Source organism: Pinus tabuliformis, chromosome J, assembly GCF_031772625.1.
Source record: "Pinus tabuliformis cultivar Carrire ecotype Pingquan chromosome J, CPIR1, whole genome shotgun sequence".
NCBI classification, from domain to species: domain Eukaryota; kingdom Viridiplantae; phylum Streptophyta; class Pinopsida; order Pinales; family Pinaceae; genus Pinus; species Pinus tabuliformis.
Genome location: NC_142295.1, coordinates 162,041,163 through 162,062,682, shown reverse-complemented (window position 1 = coordinate 162,062,682; position 21,520 = coordinate 162,041,163).

The following is a 21,520-nucleotide window of genomic DNA, read 5'->3' as shown; positions in this document are numbered from 1 at the left end:
GCATGGCTTCCCTAAGCCTGGAACACAAATCCATATTGTGCTTATCTTTGAAAGTGGGGACAAAAATGTTCCTTCTAACTACAGGACTATTATGACTAGCCACATCTTAGCCAAACTATATGGGCTAATTTTGGAAAAGAAGATTAGCCTTTGGCTTGAAAGCCATGGTAAAAGAGATAAAGAGAAATTTGGTTTTAGGAGACCTCACTCCACTATTGGCCACCTTGTCACTCTCAAGATCATTGCCAAGGAATGTCAAAATAGTAAAATCAATCTCTTCTATTGTTTTTTGGACTTTAGAAAAAAATTTGACACTATTCCTTGGGACAAGCTTTGCAAAATACTTGAAGAGATAATGGTTCCTCTTGAGTTGAGGATTTTTGTTATTCACCTTTATGATACTGTTGTTTCCAATATTAAGACCAACAAAGGGTGATATAAATATATTAAATGCAATATCTGGGTTAAGCAAGGGTGTCCGCTATCCCCCACCCTTTTTGGAATTTACATCGATAAGCTAGAGAAGTGTTTGGAAACTGCAGGTTGTAAGGGAACCAAGCTTGTTGGTATAATCATTACTCTTCTCCTTTATGACAATGCTACCGTTCTTCTTTTTGAAGCCATGATGACCTATACAAGTAGCTTAAGACTCTTCATGATTACTGCTCCACGATGGGTATGACAGTTAATACCGACAAGACTAAAGTCGTGATAATTAAATCCAAAAATATCACCCATCGTAATTTATTCTATGATAACAATTACTTAGAACAGGTTTATGCTTATAAATATTTAGGTATTGACATTCCTCATCAGCTCAACTAGAATGATAGCATTGAGAAAATGATTATTGGAGGCTAGAAAGCTTATTATGAGCTTGAAAACAATGATAAGTTGCTCGCTCTTTATATTTGGAGTTAAAAAATGTTCCTTTTATAGACTCTTGTCACCCATGTTGTCTTATATGGATGTGAAGTTTGGGGTTGCAGTATATGCAAAGAGTCGTGGAGAAATATTGAGATGATTCAAAAGAAATTCATAACCTACAACCTCAAGATCAAGGTAAATATTCCCTATCCTATCCTCCTGATCGAAGTTGGAATTTCCCCCATTAAAATCATGGCTATGTTTAGGTATCTGATGTATAAGAAGAATCTTTACAACATGGAATCCAAGAGGCTTCCCAAAATTGCTTCTAACTTTAGTCAAAATTCCCACTTGCACCTCAAGCATTGGTGGCATAAGGCAACCTAGTCTTGGCTCAACCACTAGGGAATAAAGGAGGAGAGCACAACATTAGAGTTATGAGCATTTGAAAGAGGGAGCACAACATTTCTAAGATCCCAATGTCTGAAGTTCTACATCTATTTCATAGCAAGGAGAATGTTATTTTAACCTCACATCGTTTTTTAGAGGATTTTTCCCCTTTTCTATTGGACATAGTTCTTATTCTACATCTCGTGATACATACTAGAAATATTTCCTAATGTCTTCTTTACCACCGATGGAGTCCAAGTTTAATTCAAAGTTTATAACCACAACCACATTGTTGTTGAATTATGGTTGAACATTAATTTATATTTGCATCGTGAACAAATACTTTTCACCATAACTCACACTAGACAAGCCCGAGAGCAACCAATTATCAATTTTGGGGTTTGGAAGACATAATTTTAATAGTCTTCTTGATATTTGTGATATCAAAGTAGATGTTGCCAACAATATTTGTCCTGAAATTTGTAGGAGGTCCTTAAGCTTAAATTGAAGAAACCTTTAGTTTGATTATGTTTTGAGAAAATTCTATAATGAACTGTTTAACAAACTGTTGTCTAATTGTTATAGGTAGGTTCCTCTAAGACGCATGAATGAAACTTACAATTTCATCATTACCCTACTCCCTTCAACTTCAATGGAGTAGGGTAATGATGAAAACTACAAATTGTACATATTTCCAACTCTATAAAAATTAAAATCACAGTACATACTACCCATTATTATTATTAGAGCAGGAAAAGAGTTGTGGTAAAAGTGTGAATTTTCATCTTGCAGATTTCTTTTATGATGAATTCAATGGATCGTTGTATGTGATAGGCATATCTGAAAAATATTTAGACAAATTCAAGACTAGCCACATCTATCCCATATGCAACTTTTTGGGCATTTGAATTTAGAGGTTATGGATGGTTGGAGCAAATGTCTTCAGTGTTGTCTTGGGTTGAATTCAGATGTAAATTAATGTGAGGCAGTGGTGGAACTTAGAAAAGTGAGAAGGATTTGTTGATAGTGGAAAAATTACTTAGATTAATCAATTCTATATTTTCTTTACAGGTGGGACAGATAAGTCAATAATGCAATGAAATCATACGAAATTCTTCTCATTTTTCAATCTATAACTTGTTAAGTACGATGTTTTAAAATGGATGACATATCATCTGTAGTTCATGTGATGATATTTGTAAAGACTTTATGTGGATCTTGATATGTGGGGCTTCCTCACACGAAGTGGCCACTATGTAAGAATTCATTGTTGTACCAAGTAATCATTTTTACATTTTGTGACATGGACATTGAAATGATATTTTCATGTTAAGAAGGATTCTTTTGATTCTTTCATGATGTATGCTTGGTCTTGGCCATATGTAATTTTGTGGTATATCATAATTGAGTCTACTATATATATATATATATATATATATATATATATATATATATATATGAAATATTCTTAAAAAATGTGATGAAATTTACCAAATATCAATTTATGAACCATAACTAATGCTTATATTGCTCATCATGTTGGGTCAGTGCAGTTTGGTTTCTTTCATATGCCCATATTAGTGTTGAAACCTAAGGATTCCAGTGGTGAATAATGTTTGTTGGTACTACATTTCATTTATTATGGGTCATTGAGTTGTGTGTTTGGTAAGTTATGTCCACCATTATGTATTAAAATTTTGAGATCCCATTTTATTATATTCTGACACGCATGTAAAGGCCGAACATGGTTGATGGTATGCACATATCTTGTATACACTAATACCCTTGTTGAGGAGGAATTGCAGCTGTATGCAAACTGACGAAGCCATGTAAATGAATAGGTATGCATTAATGGTGAGAGTATGATGACAAACTTTACATTATGAATTTTTATGACTTAAAATTTAATAATTCATCACGATTGGTTTAAAAAACTATTTGCTTCTATTACACACTGCCAAAAGGTTAATATTCAAGAATCCATTAAGTATTTATATTGTGTGTTATAGATTAGTGGTTAATAATGATAAGGATGCATATGCTAAATTAGCAAATTGTACCCTCTATTTGACAAGAAATTATTTCATTGCGTGTAATTCAAGGGGTTAAATCTTCTCATTCATGGGGTTGTTCAACACAACTTCTATGCCGTCTACCTTATTTTCATTTTGTGATAGTATTTCCTCGCATTTGGGAAATGCTTCCAAACAATTTTCATCCATTGAGGCATTGATATCCTTCAATTTTCCCCACAGAAGAGCATAGAGCCCTATCATGATCATAGATATGCCCAACACGTTGTATTTAGTGGATCAATTCTATTTGTGCAATTATTAATCTCCATATCCATTTAAATTTTAGGAATGGTGCAACTATTAATCTCCATCTCCATTTCAATTTTAGAAATGATTGAAAAAGGATTAAAAAATATCCTTTATGTTCTATAAATTCAACATATTAATATAAATTCAATAATATATAATTTCAACATAGTGAGTAGGCAGTTAAAAATGTTAATATTTTTTTTATGTTACACCTAACACCTACATATCTCCTCATAATGAGATGAAGAGAGTTTCTCCACACAACGATTTATATTTTCAAATCATAATGTAGATAATGAATAAAATTATTCATTTATAAATTACATTTTTTTTAGTTACAATTTATAATTCTTTTTAAAATTATTTATTTTTCATAATAAATTTAAGGTTTTTGGTTAACGTCATTTGATGCCTCAAAATTTTCTCAGAACTTTTCAAACGTCGATTTTCCAAACTGGGTCCTACCAATAGAAATGGTCTTGTGAGTTGATTTCTCCACTTTTTCCACTCTAAAAGCATCAACATGAAAGAAAAACAATATAATGATCCAATCTAGGTCAATGGTGTGGATGTTGAGGACTGAGTTACAATTTCCATGGTAGATGACATGGAAGTACATATTTTTAACACACTGATAAGAAATCATTAACATCCAAAAACCTAAAAATATAGAAGAATTGGATATGACTGTAGGAAGGATAAAATATAAACCAAGATTTGGATATGACCTAGCAAACCAAGGTGTTTGGCTTGCGAATGTGGTGCAATATCATGATGAGACATGGGTGTGAGACTACTATGTGTCAATTGTATGAATGTTGACGTGGCATAAAATGGTACATCTTATTATTTCCATAACATTGTTCCTAGAGCTTATAATGAGATGAGAAAGCTCTCGATGAGTAGAAGATGATAATGACCTCCAATTGGGTGTGTTACATTGTCTATGATTTGAAACTTTGAAATCTTTGGCATTATGAAATAACAACCCATATTTGTTGGGATTCGGCCATGAACCACTTGGTGAAGATATATTATATTGTTGAGATATTAATAGACAATATGTGACTCATCTTGAATTAAGGTCATCACAAATCAACGAGGTTACCTTCTACAATGATTGTCCTACCCATGGGAGTTATCTTCCTTCTCTTATTTTGTCATGGGTTCAATCATTCCATAATGTATGTAGAGCAATCTATTTGTGCACACAATAATAACTATATATGAATGATTTGCTTCAACTAAATAATTCATAATATAATTTGAGTTTGTGATTCTGAGCACAAACACAAATTGTCCACTCACGATAATGCTTCTTAAAGTCTAGGCTTCCTTTCAACTATACTATGTTACCAAATAACATTTTTTCTATGAAAGCATAAACTCATTCTTATAATAACCAAATTAGCTTGTTACAACTGGATACATTAATTTGTATTGTAATTAATTCATTTGAGTAAATTTATGTCTTCTCAATTTATTAAAAACCAAACTTCTAATCTTAGTTTTGAATTTCCTTTATAACTAAAACTCAAGCCATGAAAGTTAATATAAGTTGATGTTTGTGAGACCTTTGTAATGTAAGTTGTATTGTAATTTAATTCATTTGAGTAAATTAAAAAACTATCTTCTCCCCCCGATCAGGGTGTGAGTTGGCGGACAGAGCCATTAAGGTTGTCATAATGAAAAGCACAAGAAGGGATGGTTCCACTGCCTCCCACATGTTTGACATGTAGGGCGTGGTGGCCGTCGGCATGCTTAAGGCAAGCAAGAGGAGGGAAGGTGGCATTTGCATGCAATTGAGTTTACTGACTGCAAAGAGAGAGAATAATTTGGAGGGTGTAAGCACAGAGGTGACGACGATGAAAGAGGAGCGACGACTTCGGGAAAGAGATGAGATATGACGTCTTCAAACATAGATAATCAGGTATGTTAACTGGCTCAGCCTACATTCTGTTATGCTTCCCTACATTTGGTCTAGTAATTGGGGCTTTCATGGGGGCACGGGGTTTATGTGGGCGAGTAACTGGGGCGGGGGAATTAGCCTAGAGGAGGTGGTCTACGAGAACAATCCCAATTCCACGGGGTTTTCTTGGTTATCTCTTAAGTTTGGCATTCTGCTATCTCACATGGGGATTATAGGGATGGGATGGGAGGGAGTTTTCCTGAGTGATTTGTTGTTTATTGTATGCTTGGCAAACCCGAGAGTTGAAGGTAAGGAAGTGGCAATTATTGTTACGGTCGGACCACTTCAATTCCTAAAATGCTCTAACGCCAAGCCCCTAAGGAGCGTTAAGTGAGGGAAGATTACCGAGAGTCAGGGTCTTCTTTAATGGGGGGAATTGGCACGCAGAGAATGTTTGCTGGGCTAGCTTAAGCTAGTCGCTGGGAAGCTGGGTGGTGAGTAAGCTAGGGGCATAATGCCTTGTGGGTGTTGGGGTTCAGATGTCAAGTCACGGGGAGGATCTAAGTCATGCTAAGTAGAGGCTAAGTCAAGGGGGATGGGGACAGAGGTAGTCAATGAGGGGCAATGGAGATGAGGGCCATGATTCCTTCAAGCTTGACCTCTGGGTTACAAGTTTGGTGGGTGGCCATGCACCTCGCCTCCAAGACCACGGTCATAGCGTGAGCAAGGTAGGGGTCATGCAAGGGCATCTCAAGAGTCTCAGGTGGAGGTCCCTTACGCTCGGGGGTTATGCGCATAAATTGTGGGTGACAGATTTGTTGCATTGTCAGAACCGTGGGATGAAGGCAATTCAGAAATTAACATTTTAGAAATTATGGTTTCTTGCTCCCACAATAGGTCAGTCGGGAGGTAACTTTCCTTATCCAAGAAAAGCACAGAGATTTGTTTCAGACCAATGTTTGAAGGTGCACAGAAGGTACAATGGTATTGTGGCTATGGTTCGAGCAACGATTGCCGAGGGTTGCATGAAGAGATTGTGAGGGAGCGAGGCTGAGGTTGAGTTGAGCACCGCGGACAAACATTGGGGCAAGAAGCTCATGGCCAACCTGATCCAGGAAGCGGCAGTTGCGTATGCAGGGAGCACCATAGGGGAAATCAAACAACTCATAACCGAATGGGAGGAAAATATAAATCATCAAGCGAGTGTGGAGCCAATAGACATAGAGGATTGGAAGATCTTGATTTCGGACTCGGGACACACCAAAGGTCAAGAGGCACAATACAAATAGTCCATTTATCTGTATTAGCTCATGAAATGCCTTCTCAGTAAGGCCATGGAGAAAATATGGATGACTGTTGTCTAGGACTTTCCAAATTATAAATAGGACTTTCAAAAACTGCAATTTCAATTGTAGAAGTAGGATGGCCACTTGGATCATATAGAGAAACATTTCCCATGCCTGTTCATGCCGACTGAGATTCCAGGCTCCAGAGTGAAAGATTCGACCCCAGTGGCTTCGGCTTCCGCTGAACAGGAGGAATAGAACGTTGACTCTGAGTCGTTTTTTTTATTTGTTTTCATGCGGATAGCTTTTAATTTACAGTTTACAGTAATATATATGTATAGACAACTAGAATATGGTTATGGACATGACTATTAAGTTTATATAGCTTGGATAGATAGAATAAGTATTTTTGCTACTAGACAACTTAAACTGCGGTTAGGTTGTCAACAGACGTGGTTTCCCGCTGGGCAAGTTGAGACCACCTAACCAGGATATATGTGTGTAACTTGCTTACTTATTTTATAATGAACAAGAAGGATCTACCAAGCTTAACAAAAAAAAACTATCTTCTCAATTTATTAAACACCAAATTTCTAAGCTTAGTTTTGAATTTCCTTTATAGCCAAAACTCAAGCCATGAAAATTAATATAAGTTGATGTTTGTGAGACCTTTGTAATGTAACTAGAGTACTTGTATTTCAACAAGGTTCCAATAACTCCACTAGGTGTTTCTATGGTCTTCTTACCTATTTTATATTTGATTAGTACTTGATTTTTGAAGTGAAATAAATATCTATATGCCTTCCTCTTAACCTTTGTATGGTTGCAATAAAAACCTAATGCTATAAGGAAATAAATTCCAAGCATTTGAACTTCCACTTCAAGTTTAAATGAATGTCTAATAACTCATAGATTGTTCAATGCAATTTAAATGCTAGTCTTTATTGCACTTAGAAAAATATTTGAGATGTTGGCCTTGATATTTGGATTTATATTCTTAAAAGCTTATCTTTATGGTATGTTAATATTGTATATAAAATAACAAGGATTGGGAAAGTAAGGTGCAGATTCTACCATCTATTTGTTTCCTACAGAAGAGTTGTAGACTCTCTTATAGTTTTGCAATTTGTAAGATTTTAAGATCATGGTGATCGTTTACAATGATAAATTAAAAGTTATAATTGATAAATAATAATTTAAATTAAAATAAATTATGAGAGTTTACACAATTTTATATAAAATATTAATGAATATAATTAATAATTAAAATAAAATATTTATATATAAATTAATTTTTAATAAATATTAATGAAAATAACTCATAAATATTAAGTAACCAGTTATTATATAAATAAAAGAAATCAATTATTAATATATTTATTAATAAGATATCTACTTCTTTATAACTATCTATTAATAAAAAAATCAATTTAGAAGTTTTCATCATTCGTGGTGGAGTATATATATAAAGTATCTCTCAATCTATATAAAATATTTATATGAAATAAAGTATAAATATATATTGTATTAATAAAATATTTACTTCTTTATAACTATCTATTAATAAAAAAATCAATTTATAAGTTTTTATGGTTCTTTATAACTATTTATTAATACAGAAATTCAAACTATAAGTTTTTATGGTTCGTTGTAGAGTGTATATATAAAATATTTCTTTCAATTTATATGAAATATTTATATAACGATATAGATATTTATGTAAATAAAAATGCTTGTTTAAATAAAAATATTTATTATATAATTATTCATTAAATTGTTATATAATGCTGGAAAATATTTTATTACAATTTAATTAATTAATTTTAATTTTATTATAGCAAAAAAATTAAATTAAACATAAATTTGATATAATTAAAAAAAAACATTTCATGCATTAAAAACTAATTGTTCATATTTGGTGTGAACGCCAGGCCAGCTAGTTCCCTAAACGTACCTCTATGATAAAATAATAATAATAGTAGCCACCACATAGATAATAATAGTAACCTCCACATCGTTATATTTGGCTTGCAGCGCCTTCTAACATAATCTTCTGGAATATAAACATCCATAGCCAGATCCATGGAAAACTTGCAAGACGCAGCCTGCGGGAGGTTATCACAAAAAAATGAAAAGGGCCAAGCTGCAATAAAAGCTTAATTAATTAAAAGCACCAGATATTGGAATAAATAAAATAGCGCCCTTTGAAATTCAAATTTGAATTCACTTCAAATGGGTTTTCAACATTAATTTCGCCACACTGGATTACGTACTGTATGACTGCAAACATTATTTATTGGCCATCATGCCCATGGGGATCATTTGGCATCCGCATAAGCCATGGATGATGCGTCAACCCATTTCCGCAAACCGTTAACCGGAAAGTGTGTTTGCCGGAGAAATTATGACACAGGTTTACGGTGAAAGCAAATTTCAGAATCCTCCGCTCTCATGGTCACTGTCAAGGCATCCAATACCCTATGGCATAGGAAATATGACTCGCCATTGTTTTTTTTGAGAGGAAAAAGCAGTATTTTCTATTAATGAAATTACATATTTATCATAACTGCAAATGTAATTTCATCATATCTGCAAAATAACGGATAGATCCATAAGATCAAAACTTGCAAGGTTTGAAACGCCCCAATTGTCTGCAGGGAGGCAAGACATATAACTTACAACAGATTTGTAATAGGAAAAACAATGATTTGTAAGTATTGCGTACTGTGACCTGATTTAGCAGCAATACAAAAAGTCAAAGAAAATCGGCAAGACATATAACTTACAAAGATTTGTAATAGAAAAAACAGTGATTGGTAAGTATTGAGGACTGTAACCTGATTTAGCAGCATAGCAAAAAGTAAAAGAAAATCACTCTTAGCGACATGAGAGCCAGCACTATGGTACGGAGTGAGAACAAATTTTTCTTGAATCCAAAAAATTGGCCAAAAAAATATAATTAAAGCATGAAGATAATTGTTGAAAACTTAGTACCATAGCTTAGCTAGGGAGGGGACTATAAAAGAGAGCTGAGGTGTGCCTCAGTGAAAAGTTGGACCCGCCAACATGTCAGGGGATCTCCCCAATAAGAAGTCCCAATTAGACCTCACATTGTTTGGTGTAGGAGTCCCAGCAGTGGGTCGTACGGTAATGCCTTGACCGCGATTTTGCACAGAGGCAAGTAAGATAACTTTGTTGGTAGCAAGGGTGTGATAGTTGCAGTAAGACAAGGAAGGTGCATGAACAATTCTAACACGTGGAGAGTTAGGTGAGTGCGCCCCTTGGAAATTTGTAATAGTACGCGGCTTGGAAGGGAACACACGAGCAAAGATGCATCACAAACTTGAAATAAAGTTAGCGAGCAATCCAAAGTGATGGTTAAACCAACAACACATTTCAAAAAGATTCATACATACTTATATAGAATAGTCCATACATGCATGCGTAAACAAACAAATACATATATCATTTAGAGTAAACTAGATAGCATAGAATACAATACAACATATGCATGAAATGTATTGGCTCTATTATATTAAGAAGTGTAAGTTCTAGTCATATAATACATCCATGTCCAACCACTAGTTCCGATAGCGGAACGTTACGGCCACAACCGCCTGCTCCTCCAAAGAGATGCACTAGCTCTGTGCAGTGAAGAAGCCAAGGTTTGTTACAATACTGTCTAAGCTTTCTTTGAGATACTCCTATTGAAGCTTGGCTGACCAAAATCCTTTACAATAAGTTATAAGGTTCTATTTATAGCAAAGGGTGGGCTGACCCTTGACATTCCCCTTTGTGACAGTTCATCTATGTAATGTCCCTTAATAATAAATAGTAAATAATAAAAATAATAAATAATAAATAAAGTAATATAATATTAAATAAATAATAAACAATAAATAAAAAAATAGTAATAGTAAATAAATAATAATAAATTAATTACATGCTCTAAATAAATATAAATAGGAATAAAACAAGAAATCATTAAAAATCAGTAAAGCTATCAAAAAGTAAAAACAAAAGAATAAAACAAGAAAGAAATAAAGTTGCATGTTAACACATGGAGTGTGTGCATGTGGTTCCCCTTCCAATGTTTGCTCTATTTAATAGATGGTGAGGAAGATGAGAGGCATTCCATCATTCCAAGATTCTATCATTCATTCTCTTGGGAGAATAGTGTTCTAAGACAAAGGATTCCTTGGCAGTAGTACGTTGATTGAGGGCTTGGGGGTGGCTAGTTGTAGCAAGATTTTGTGCAACTGAGCCTACGGTTGGGTGGAGAGTCGTCCCCAAAACCTTGTTGCAGTTAGCAGACTTCAACTGAAATCACAGGTAAGTGTTTCTACTCATAGTTTTGAACTTTGATGTTAATTAGTTGATAATTGCATGTTGATTATAAATTACTTGATTAATCTAATTAATTACATGTTTATGTGGGCTGTTGCATATGGTATCAGAGCTTAGGTTCAACTCTTAGGGCCTATAGTTCAATCTAATGACTTGAAGCTTTCGACTCTAGTTTGCCAGATGTCACGTCTGGGTGATCTCAATAGGCATGTTTTCTCTTTAATTACATTACACAGTTGCCTTCAATCAAATCTCACTTCACAGGTTTTAAATTCGAAATTCGAAACGGGTCAGTCTAAAAAAAATCGAACCCTCGGGTTTGGCATTCCCACTTACATGCCAAACCTGAAATAAATAAATAAATAAAAATATGTAATTAAAACCAAGATTTATTTTAATGTGGATGGATTTATTTTTTTTAGAGTACATAATCCGAGTGCCACAAGGATCGGATTTTTCAGATACAATTGCATCTGAGTACCGTAAATATTTTCCTTTTTCCAGATTTCTATAATCCAGTGTTATATAACGATTCTCCACATTGCGTAATCTAGTGTTATATAACGATTTTCCAGATTGATTTCCTTTTTTCAGATGCAAGTGCATCTGACTGCCGTAAATATTTTCCTTTTTCCATATCGTATTATCTGGTGTTATAACGATTTCCCAAATTAATTTCCTAATTGCATTGATTTTCCAATGTAACCATAAGTGTAAAGCCCTAAAGATTTTCCAATGTAATCCTAAAATCTAAAGCCCTGAAGATTTTTTTCAGATGCAATCTAAGTGCTGTAAAGATTTTCCATTTTCCACATTTGCATAATCTGTATGTCATAAGGATTTTCCTGATTGATTTCTCGATTGCATGGACTTTCTCAAGTGTTAAGATCACAACTCACGCCTCTAGTCTTAAGATGTCCTATATTTCAGTATTTCTTCTTTTCTGAGTATTGAGGCTATCCTTGAGCAAAATAAAGATATATCATGCCAACTCTGTCTAGTAGCTCTCCTAACTGGGGCTCTGACAATTATTAACCTAAGATGGTTTTGTTGTATTTCTTGAGAAAATAACGAATCCTTGATTTGACATATATAGGATAAAAGCGCTTGTTATTATATTGATAAATTATATGATATGAATAAATTTGTGTACATTTTCTGTATAATTTGTAGACTTCAGATATCTATTATGCTATTCTTAAATTTATAAATTGTTCGAGTGTTCACTAACATCTCAAAAACCATCATCTTCGATAGATTGTTTGGAATCTGAAAAAGAGGCTTCATATGAATGTCATTGGCTTGATTCAACAATCTAGAGTTTATTTCAACAGAGTGATACAAATTTCTGATGATCATGTATATGAAGGCTCAAATGCAACTTGTTGAAGCTCCAAAGAAATTACATGAGTACGCAAGATTTTGCTAACATGAGACAGAGCACTACAACAAAACATCTTCTGTTTGTGAGTTCACCAGAGTTTAATTCAATGCTAAACTATGATTTAGTTCTTGATTTTCTTGTCTGACTATACAACACTCGGTAGAGACTAAGTGGATGTTACAATGCAATCTAGTTGGTGCTTATGTGCTTTCACTATAAGTTAACTGTTTGCTGCAGTATATAATTAGGTATTTGAAAATTAATTTTGTAGTACATTTCAATGCAGTGAGGGAATTTACCATGTATAGCTCTTGAAGTGTACCTTGAAGCATCTGTTAGTTCTATTGAAAATTTGTTTGGGTATGCTAGCTTGTGCTCATATTTTGGCCTTTTAGATTTTTTCCATGCACTTGCCATGAGAACCATTACAATCTATTAAGTGAAGTTCAACAACCTGCAAATGTTTTAAATTGAAAAAAAAAAACATTGCAGCATGAGTAGGCATGCAACCAATCTTGTAATAGTACACAATGAGCATCTGTTGGTAATTTAAAGTTTAAACACTACAAACTTTGTCTTCTTATTACAGAGATAGAATTATGTTGCTTGAAAAAGACAATTCCTCTGCTTATTTGGAATTAGTTAAAAACATGTTCTGAGATTTGCCCATTAGTGATCTCAGCAATTAGCTTTCTCAAATTGTTAACAAGATCATTTCATGACATTCAAAATTATTGCCAAAACAAAGCATATACATGACAGGTTGAGATCTTAAGATAATTGAGATATAGGGTCTTAGGCATGAATATCTGCTCATGGAACTTCAACTTACTAAATAAACATGGGTTGGTTATGACACAAATATAATTAAGGTAGTCACCATGGTTTGGCGAGATAATTTGAAAAGTAGAGGTTCATTTTACATGGATTGTTGTTCTTTTATCCTATAGCAACATACAGTCGGTCCTATAATCATAATCTTTTCCTCAGTAGTGACTTGAAACTTATAGCATCATTACACATGCATATGTTCCTTTGCATTCTTTTGAGTATTTTGAAGTTTTGACCAGATGGAAGTGCATTTGAACATATTTGAATTACTATGTGCTTTGTCATAGATTCTAAAATCCTTTCTCTTTTCCTATTTCCTTTAACTCCATACTGCAGATTTTTAAATTTTAACTTTTCGCTCTACATATTTGCCTTGGTGTGACTGCTTAGATAAATGGAATAGATTAGACATATTTCCTGTTATGCATGAGGATATTTGCTCCTGTCTATAAGTCTCTCCTTGCCTTGGTTATTGATTCATGTCCTTGTAAATTCAATCTCTCTTGGCCTTGAGCAAGATTAACTTCAGCAGAGAATTTGCAGAATAACTCCCGGAAGTGCCTTTGCATTTCTCTTTCTAAAAAAAAGTTCATCCCATGCCCCTATGAAGCCTAGAAGTAGTTTCTTGTTGGTCTCGGATGGATTTGGCTTCTAGAAGCCCCTGAGTCGCAAAAGCATCCACTGGGATATTTTGAGAAGGCTCCAAAGCCACATTGAAGTTTGAAATTGAAAACCGAAACTTTAGCAGAAGCTTCAACTTTCCAGCAATATCTAAAAGAAACTACCTTTTTTTAATCTGTTATATGTAAAAGAAACTGACAGATTTAACCTAGCCTCACTTCTTAAAAGGAAAATAGAAACAGTAGAAACTGTCAACAGTGGAGTTTCCTTCCTTGAGTGATGTTTTTGGTTGCTTACTATAGATGTCTTACTCAATTTTTTTTTTTTTACCTTAGTGGACCATGACCATTTCCATTTCCTTCTGATGCTTCCAGATTCTTATTTCTTGGAAACACATTGCTCTGTTCCTAATATTATGCCAATAGGTGAGGCTTAGCAAGCTGCAACCAGTTTGTTATTTAATATTTGATCTATAATTTACGTTGTTAGGGTTTTCAATTTCATTTTTATTTTTAGAGGAAAGCATAGACTTTCGTTTGGAAAATGGACCGCGCATATCCGTGGCTAGAAAATTGTGGCAAACTGACTATTTTTAAAAGATAGCAATATTACCATAGAAACTAATAAAGCTCTTTAAAACACATTTTTAGAGGTGTCTTAAAAGTAGTGTAGGCTTGATTTTTGGTAGGATCTTGATACAGATATTTATCATTAGTCGTTTTTCTCGGGGGTTTAATTATGGTGTCTGTGGGCTATTTAATCTCTGGACCTTTGTACTTTCTTGATAGGTACTAATGTGTCTGGCCTTTCACCTTCATACTTTCTTGATCGGTATTGATTACTGCCCGTCTGTATATATCAAAATGTTTCCAATATCTATGGTTATGTAATTGCAGTGTGGCAATGAAATTTTGATGGATTTATAGTTTTATGATAAGGTCATGCACTATTCGGTGCTAATCCTGTTCAGTGTACTTCTGTCTTTTCCTCCTCGATTATTGTTCCCTTATTAGGAGGTCTATTTCATTTTGGAATGAAGGATGGCTTGAGCCAATGCATTTTACATAAGGTAGTTATCAACTTCTTAGGCATTAAGGATATTAATATGCTTCGAGGGCATAAAGTACAAGAGCTGTGAAATTTTCTTTCGATTCACTACATGTAGTGTTCCATGAAACATGCCATAAGAGCATGCACTACAAGTATAGTTTCTTTGACTTAGCTGCCAGGACCGAGGGGGAATCTACACTAATGAAAATGCTCATGATTTCCCTGGCTACATTTCACTTTAGTAAGGCAGAACATACTGAGAAAAGATTAAAAGTTTACAATGAGAAGTTGGACAGAAATTGGAGTTTAATAAGGGATGCTGGGGCTGCACGAGATTTGTCAATATAGTATGGGTTTATTATGGAAACTGTTAGGTTTTCTTTAATATCCCTGTCTATTTTATTTAATATGTTATCTTTTGTTTTTGTGACTGTTGAGTATAATGTTACATGAGGTTTCGTGATTCAAGGTCAATAGCATATATTGGATAAAGTTGTCTAAGGAGAAATGGAAAGGAGAAACTTGCAAATTTTCTAATGATGATAACTAATGATAGCTCATGTGATTATGGCCAACTTGGATCAGATGAACAAAAAACAAAATGGTGCTAGATAGATACTTAAGGTGGTTGAGAGGAAGTGTCACAACAAGGGTAAGAAATCAATAACAAGAGGCAACCTATTTTAGAACATAATGGAAGAATTTGGTATAATCATAACTTGGTACTCTAAAGGTATCATTATAAGGTCTATCTAAGGATGATCCACATAAAGAAGAAAATATTGGCAATCAACCAATGAGGTTGAATAATCATGGTAATAATGAAGGTCAATTTGAAGGAACCTTGAAGGTATGATGACATAGATTAAAGAAGTAAATGCGTAATAAAATTGATCAATTGGAGGAGATAAGTTGTGTGCATGACAACATCTATAGTAGTTTTTCCCTCTAATGGGAGGGCCACATTGTAAAGTTTTCCATAGGTGACTAACTATATGCATGAATTATGGATAACAAGATGTATGATCAGGCAATTTTATTATGTTGATGTCTTAAAACAGGAAATGATAAGCGGATTACATTTGGTAGCCATCTTAATGAATTTATTTATAGGGTATTACCCAAGTTGGGGAATAGTAACAACATTTCCAAAGTGTATCAATGCTATGCTTTTAAGAGAGGAGGAAAAGAAACCACAATGACTGGAGGTGAGAAATTAAAGTCAATTTAATAAAATAGAATGAAGTGAAGAAGTTTCCATTTTTGAAGCTAGTAGACATGGAATATTAGGAAATTAAGACTAGGAGATATATATATATATATATATATATATATATATATATATATATATATATATATATATATTATATATATATATATATATATATATATATATATATATATATATATATATATAATTAAGACTAGGAGATATATATAGATATATATATATATATATATATATATATATATATATGAGTGTGAAGATATGAAGTTGAGAAGTTTTGTTCCCATAGCGTTAAAAGAGGTTGTTTCCACAGAACACCACACATTTAAATTTTTCATGGACAATGATGGTAGTAGTGTTTCCAACTCTAAAATAAAGATACTATTTAATGAGCAAGAATCTCTTGTCCAACTTGAAGAAGGGTGAATTTATGATAATGCAATCAAGTGGTATTGAGATAGGAACTTGACGAGATAAGAAAATATTTTTGTGGATGAAAATGATAATTGTTAAGTGATGTATGTATAAGTCAACATGGATCAACAAACCCTCATGCAAGTAAATTAAGCATGATATAAAATTAAATCATGATGACCTAGTGTTTATATGCAATTGCCTATAGCGGTATTAGAATCGGTAAGCCAAAGGGTAAATGGATGTAAAACCAAGGGATTTTAATTGTGATAAAAAAAAAAATGATTGTATAGCTAGTAATATCTTAACAATGAATTTCACCAAAAATTCCTTGGGGAAGGAAGAATATATGAAGAGAGGTTAAGACTCAAGATGATGAGGCTCATGTGAAATTTAACAATGTACTTAGATGATTATGCCTATGGTGTAATTGGTCAACTTCCTAGTTGAAAGAAGTGGAAATGATTATTGAAAAAGGTAATTGGTATCTTGGTGAAAAAATAACACTAATAACACTAATGAGATAACATAGATCCTAAATGGATGTTGAATAATCTTAGTTCATAGTTGAATGTTTGTAAAGTAAATGAAATTGATTTCTCTGATGAATCATGATAAGAATGCTTATAGAGTATTATTCTCAGATTGATGTTGTTTCATTTCATATTTATATAGTTGTTACAATAGTGATGATGTATCCTTATGATGATGATGATATGCATAGGCATTATGATGTTAGGTCAAGGTATATTGACATATTCATTTACTATGTGATGATAGGTATTTAATGTTGAATACTCATGATGGATATGATATGCATAATGTGGCATAGGAATTATGATGCTATAATATGAGGTTTATTGACATATGGTTCATTTATTATGTGAAGTCATGATATGTCTTTGATGCAAATATGTTGATGTTATAACTTATGATGGTATTTCATGATGTGAAGCATGTGATAGTTGCGTACAAATTTATGACATGCATGAGCATGCAGTTCATTATTATTCATAATGTTGCGATTAACAATGATGAATGTCATGTGGATTATTTTCTATGATACTATGATGGTATAGCTAATGCATTGGTTGCATGTTGAGGTGTGATGATTGACAGGACTCCACAAATGGGCCGAGAGGGCCAGTTTATTTGATGATCTCGTGCGAGCCCATACACACGAGGGAGAATAAGTAACACCATATGGGCTGGGGACAAACTCAATCAACACTACATATGCCAGTGGTTCCTTTGTCTTGTGTAGCTCTTGATGGATAGCTCTTGAAGGGCTATGGGACCATCTTGAGGAGGCCAAGTGCCTGATGTTCTAGGCTAGGTGCCTAGTATTGTATTGGGATGCCGAAGTCTGGTAGGGGTGTAAGGACTTCGATGCCTAGGGTTGTGCGCCTTAGTGAGTTGTGGAGGGAGTGGGCCAACCTTGCGAGATGCCTGGTGACATTGAGCACTGTACCAGATGCCTGCCTTGGGGCCTTGGGGGTAGATGAGGTCTGAGTCAGGCGCGAGCCTTGGGGCCAGCCTTGGACTAGGATACAGACTGAGGAGGCTTATGCTTGATTTCGAAAGTGGGAGGCTTATGCCTGATTCCAAAAGTGGGAAAAAGGACAGAGATTCCTTAGGATTTCCCGGGTGTTGTGAAACTTTCGATGCTTGCTGGTTATACTAGTTCAGCAGAGGGTACCACGACTGTTACATGAAGTAATAAATAACAAAATATGTAATGTCCCTTAATAATAAATAATAGATAAGAAAAATAATAAATAATAAAAACTTAACTTCGGGACGAAGTTCCTTAAAGTGGGGGAGTATGTAATTTCCCTTAATAATAAATAATAAATAATAAACAATAAACAATAAATAAAAAAAATAGTAATAGTAAATAAATGATAAATAATAATAAAATAATAAATTAGTTACATGCTCTAAATAAATATAAATAAGAATAAAACAAGAAAGCAGTAAAGATCAGTAAAGTTATCAAAAAGTAAAAGCAAAAGAATAAAACAAGAAAGCAATAAAGTTGCATGTTGACACATGGAGTGTGTGCATGTGGTTCCCCTTCCAATGTTTACTCTATTTAATAGATGGTGAGGAAGAGGAGAGGCATTCCATCATTCCAAGATTCTATCATTCATTCTCTTGGGAGAATAGTGTTCTAAGACAAAGGATTCCCTGACAGTTGTATGTTGATTGAGGGCTTGGGGGTGGCAAGTTGTAGCAAGATTTTGTGCAACTGAGCCTATGGTTGGGTGGAGAGTCGTCCCCAAAACCTTGTTGCAGTTAGCAGACTTGAAGTGAAATCACAGGTAAGTGTTTCTACTCATAGTTTTGAAATTTGATGTTAATTAGTTGATAATTGCATGTTGATTATAAATTACTTGATTAATCTAATTAATTACATGTTTATGTGGGCTATTACAATCTACCCTCATGACTCTTCAACTACTCTATGACTGTTACATCCAACTATCGACACTTGAACTTCCACTTGACAAGATGTTACATTACAATGCACATGTTCCCATGTGAGACAAAATGGCTTGAGCAAGCCATGCAAGACATCATTGACACTCGGTCTGTTGTGATGAGACCAATTCTTTGACATGCTTATGATGGTGAAGGTGGTGAGCTGATGCCAAGCTTGGTCGTCCGTGATGGTGTGCATGCGCTCCATGGTGACATCTTGCTGAAGCGAACTCTTGCTTCCATTACATCCTGGTGCATTGGTGTTGTCACACCCCCAACTCTTTTTTCACGAGTTAGTCTACATGTGACACTGACTAAACACTTAAACATTTTATCTTATAAGTTATTTTCCAGACTATGCCTAACAGTCTCATCTTTCATCATCTTTAATAATTAATGTGCAAAATAAACATTAATCTTTCACCCATATGCACGAGACACAATACATAAGTATATATAGTAATATTTTATAAATGATGTTTTACAAATTCCTCAAGAGACAAGCTCAACCGAGTTATATAAAATTTACCACAAACTGGCTATTGTGCAGCTCGACCGGTCTACCCGACTCAGTTGTTGCACTGTGTAGACCTGCCAACACCACCGCACTATCATGCCCGAGAACTATGCCAATCCTCCATCGTAACTGTTGCTCGGTTGCCTTACCTGACTCCTATTAAGACTCCACCACGGGTTCACCACCCACTCGGGTTGCCCTACCCAGCTCACCGCGGCGCCCACACTCCAACTTGAAAATAGGTGTCCGCCCACCCGTGTGTCAACCACCCTGCTGTTCGCTATTCGCCTATCCATCGACCTGCGGTTTGTCCGCCTGCGATGCAACTGCCACCCGAACTCAGCCCTCTTGCCCGCCAGTTACACTATCCATTCAACACTGTTTAACCCGCTGTGTGGGCACATTCTTGAACCTCCACTAAGGTTCATTCGCTCCAATACTTGGACTCCCCTTTGCTTGGTTTGATGGAATGACTTGAATGCCTTCTCACACTTCACTGCCATGTTCTTATACATTTCGTCGACCATGGGTGGGGGCTTGCTATCGCCAAGCCAACATTTGGTTGCTCGCCTCATATAAACTAGCCAACTTGCTCACCCACACTTAGTTGTTTTTGCAACTCGTCTCGTGGGTGCATCCGTGGCTCGTTCGATTGACCCGGCTCGTTGGTCGGGCGTGCCCACCGCCAACTTGTCGGTTTTGTGTGACCAACTCGTCTCGCCTATCGCACACCCACAACAACTCATCCTTAACTCATCAGTTAAATGTGCCTACCATGCGTGCCCGACTTGCCAATGTGCAATGATGACCGGGGGCCTTACATCTTCCCCCACTGGAAGTTATTGTCTTCGTCGGCAATCCAGCTATCCTCCATAGCTTCCTGTCGTATTTCACAATCTTCTTCTTCCACCTCCACAGTGAGTCATCCGTCTCCCAACTATCCTCCTCCAGTGCATCCTTCCATCTAATGAGGAATTCCCATCGCATGTTACTCCCAAGGCCTGTCGTTCGAAGATCTAGGATCTTCTCCAAAACAAGGTTCGGTCTGTCAACAATCATGGCTAGCCCTCTCGGTGGCTCTGTCCTGTCTAGATGGTTTGCATCAAGTCGACACTTTTTTAACTGTTTGATATGGAAAATATGATGTTTTGAATGCATGTGGTTTGGAAGCTCCAACTCATATGTAACTTCTCCCACTTGCTTCTTCACTCAAAATGGCCCCTCATACTTCCTCGTCAAAGATCTCGCAGTCCCTTTCAGTGGCTGAAACTGATCTCTGGTAATCCTGAGAAAAACCATATCTCCCACACTAAAGTGTGCATCTCGCCTATCCTTATCTGCCCATTTCTTCATCCTCCTTGTAGCCTTGTGCAAGTGAAACTATGCCAACTCCAATGTATCCTCCCATGCTGTCATAAACCTCTTCGCATGAGGACTCCTCAAGAAACCTCTTGTCAATATGGTATGAGGAGCAACTAGCAACTGTCCATTCACCAACTCAAATGGAATATACCCTGTTGCGAAACTCTTCTACATGTTGTAGCTAAACTGAGCTACATCTAAGAGTTCAAGCCAACTCTTCTGATCAAATGTCACATAATGTCTCAAGTAGTCCTCCAGAAATGTGTTGATTCCCTCAGTTTGCCCATCTATCTGCAGATGGTAACTCGAAATCATCATTAAATCTCTCCCGACCAGCTTGAACAATGTGGTCCAAAATCTGCCTGTAAATCGCGGATCTTGGTCTGACACAATGCTCAATGGCATCCCCAAATACTTCACTATGTACTTGAAGAACAACTTTGCAGTATTCTCATCTCCATAAGGTATATTTTTTGGAATGAAGACAACATACTTGGAAAAACGAT